Genomic DNA, 3,522 nt, shown 5'->3' on the forward strand with positions numbered 1-3,522 from the left:
TGACATACCCAGCGCTTTGAAGTACAGACCTCGGTGAAATCAGAAGCCGGGGGATCGAATCCAGAGCTTCTCTAATTGACTGCTTCCCCTGGCTGAGTGCAGGCTGGAAACCGGGCCTTGGAGTGGGCTGTCACCCACAGGGAGGTGCGTTCTGACGCTTGGAGGAAGCTCGGAGAGATCAGTCTCTGGCTCCTTCTGAGACTTTCAGGGACACTCTTAGAATGGAACGGGCTGCTGGCCTCTCTCTCTCACCTCTGTGTCTATCATCGGTTTTCCCCATCTGATTTTCTTCAAACATACTCCATCAAATTAGCTTTGTCCCAGTTCCAAGTCGCACTCTAAGGAAAATCTAAAGATTTCCTTTCACCTTTAATCCTCAGCACTGCATTTCAACAACTGTTTATAGACTGCCTACTACGTGCAGATTGCTGTGCTAGGTTATCTTGGAGATTATCAAAAAAAAATTTTTTTTAAAGCATGGATGGCCTGTGTCATGCCCTCAAGGAACCCTCCAGTGAGCAGAATGAGTTATGATGGCATTAACTGAATGCAGGACACATTTAACTCAGGATATCAGAAAGGAAGAATCAAGGGAATCTTCACGGGAACTTGAAGGATGGCAGGACCTTGATAAGGGACGCTGGAGAAGAGCACTCCACAGAGCAGACACAGCAGCAGACACTCAGAGGTGGGGAAGCACGGAGAGCCCTGCTGCGCTGAAGCACGGGGCACGTGGAGGAAGTCGTGGGCTGTATTCCTAAAAGGTAGTTAGGGCTAAAGCCAGCAGTTCTTGAATGTCAGACTGAGAAATCTGGACTGGAAAGAAGGGAAACTGGTGCTGCAGGCTAAATCAAACCAATCCGATGAAACAACAGAAAAAAAAGATAGTTGTGAGTGAGAGCCTGTCCAAGGGTCTACTTGAATGGACAAATTGTTGTTTTCCTTTCATTCAGTGTTTGGGGCCACTGTGCCTCCTAAGATACTGCAGAATGGAAAGGAAATCAGCATTTGGGCCAGACAGAGCTCTATTCAAGAAGTAATTCTACCATTATTTAGCTCTGGGCCTTTGAGCTAGTCTTTCGTAACTGAGATGAATTTGCTCACCTCCTTAGGTATAAGAAACATCACACTGCCTTTCTTTTTCCAAGTCAAATTAAATCTGCCTCTGGATCTTCACTAGCAAGCAAGAAATGTATTCCTGGTCATGTGTGGGGGTGGAGGAAGGCCAGGGGATGAGCTGCCCCTCCCTAGGAATGTTCATGAATCTCAGAAGACTGGTGCATCCAGAGAATAGAGGGAAAGGCCTCTGTTCTTCAGTCCATCTCAGCAACCTGAGTTCTAACGTCTGAGCCCTCATGGTCCATTTGAATGTAGGAGGCTGCATTTCCCCCACGCCATGCTTGGCATGACATCTTTCACTACAGATCCTCAAACGTGGCAGTAGTGACCAACTGTTCTGTTTTACCTGGGACTGAAGGGGTTTCCAGAATGCAGGATTTTCAGTTTTAAAATCAGGAGAGTCCAGGGCAAACTAGGAAGAATTGGTCACCCTGCCTGGCACTCAGTGTCCAAACAAGGGCCATTCACCCCAACAGAGGCTCTGGTCTACCCAGAGCTCTGTCAAGGAGCAGGATAGGGCCACCAGCCCTCACAGAACCTGCTACCACCCTGCCATCTATCTGTCAAAGCTGGTTTAAGTCAAAGCACTGAACTGGGTGAGAGATTTCTTCTGAATATCTGGCAATCTTTTTTTTTTTTGGCTCTGAACCAAAAAGCCATCAAACAACTGTAGAAAGAAAGTTGTTCAGAAGTCTGAAATACAGGTTTCACCATCCTACCTGCAGGTGAGAGGAGGAGGGTGTGGGACAAAAGCAAAGGAACGAATTATCCTTTGATTCCTCTGAGATTAATTGGTCATTCAGCCAAAGACAGTGTGTCCTGTACAAACACAGCACAGACAACATGTCAGGCCCTGTGGCAGGTGCTCCACATACAGTGGGGAAAAGACGGCAGCCCTCTCCTCATCGAACTTACGTTCTATCACTATCCTGAAACAAGGAAGAATCAAGAAAAAAAAACCTCAAGAAAGTATCCAGCTGCAAACTTGACCTAGACAAGCGGCCCAGAGGCACCGTGGGGTCAAACAGAATAATGTGCGCAGAGCACGGACGGAGCCACCACACAGGACGCTGTGGGGGACCTTGGCTCTCTGGACTTGCTGTATGAAGCTCCAAACTGCTCCTCTTTGATTCTGCCTTCGGTTTCTGCCAAACTCTTGTTACATTTCTGGAGAGTCTTTAGATTTATCAAGCACCATTACCAGATTCTCTCACATATGTTATCTCATGTTATTCCCATTTCACAGCAGAAGGATCTCTGGCTGAATAAGCAATTCGTTTAGGTCACACGATTAGACCGAAAGTGAGACTCTGAACCCATTTCCTCCAGCTCCAAGCCTGTGCTTTTCCACGCTGCCCGCCCGGCAGCTCCTCTGAAAGACCTCTTCTCTCAGCCCGCTGCTCTGCGGCTCCCGGGTCAGGCTGGTGTCACGGCTGCAGATGCTGTGGATCTGAGGCAGGGCAGCTGCCTTAGTCAGGGGAGGCTCAGGGCTGTGAAGCGTCACCTGAAAACCTCACTGTGTTAATGCCGTGAAAGTTTATTTCCCGCCACAGGACTGTCTGAGAAGGAACCACACAACCATTCGGGGCTTTTTCTGAATCTTCTAGAGCTTTTTCGTCTGCGGCATTTGGCCTGCAGATGGGAAGCAAGAACAGGCCCAAAGGATCACACTGGGGCTTCTTAATGGGCTAAGCTCGGAAGTGGGAATGATCAGTCTTGCCCATTTTCCTATTGGTCAGAATTCAGTCACATGGTCACACAGAACTACAAGGGGTGCTGGGAAATGTAGTGCACCCATGCGGAAAAGGCAGCGGGGCTTACTGAACACAGAGCAGTCTTTGCCAGAGTGTGCGAGTCATTTGAATGGCAGCAATGTCCTGGAGATGACCAACTCTCGGAACACTCCATCCACAAAATGGAGGACTCCAGAGGCTGTTTCCTCTCCAGAGGGTTGTTGCAAGGACTAGGGGAACGCATGTGGCGCTCCAGAACCAGTGTAAGCCCTTGGCCAACAGTCACGGAGGGAAGGCAGAGGGTATAATGAGACAGACATGACCGTGAGTTCCCCTCACCAGCTTTAGGTCACTGGGCAGGTGTATAATCTCTGTGAGGGTGGAACTCCGTCTCAAAAGTTTGGATCATGGTAGCTCATCGATACTCGTGAGAGTAATAGGGAAGATTATCTGAAATAAGAACTGTCTCAAAATTCCCAAAATAAATGGGTACCAATTTGTATTCAGCAAAAGAGATCGTGAACTCACAATAAAGATATTGCTGGTGGAAGACCAGAGAAACACTAGGTGAACGCCTGCATTCAGAAGTGTAACTTTCAGAGAGACCAGCACTTCCCTCCCAAAAGCTACCTGGGGAGATTCTCATTGGGCCACTATTACATAAGCTATT

Source organism: Camelus ferus, chromosome 21, assembly GCF_009834535.1.
Source record: "Camelus ferus isolate YT-003-E chromosome 21, BCGSAC_Cfer_1.0, whole genome shotgun sequence".
In the NCBI taxonomy this organism is placed as follows: Eukaryota; Metazoa; Chordata; class Mammalia; order Artiodactyla; family Camelidae; genus Camelus; species Camelus ferus.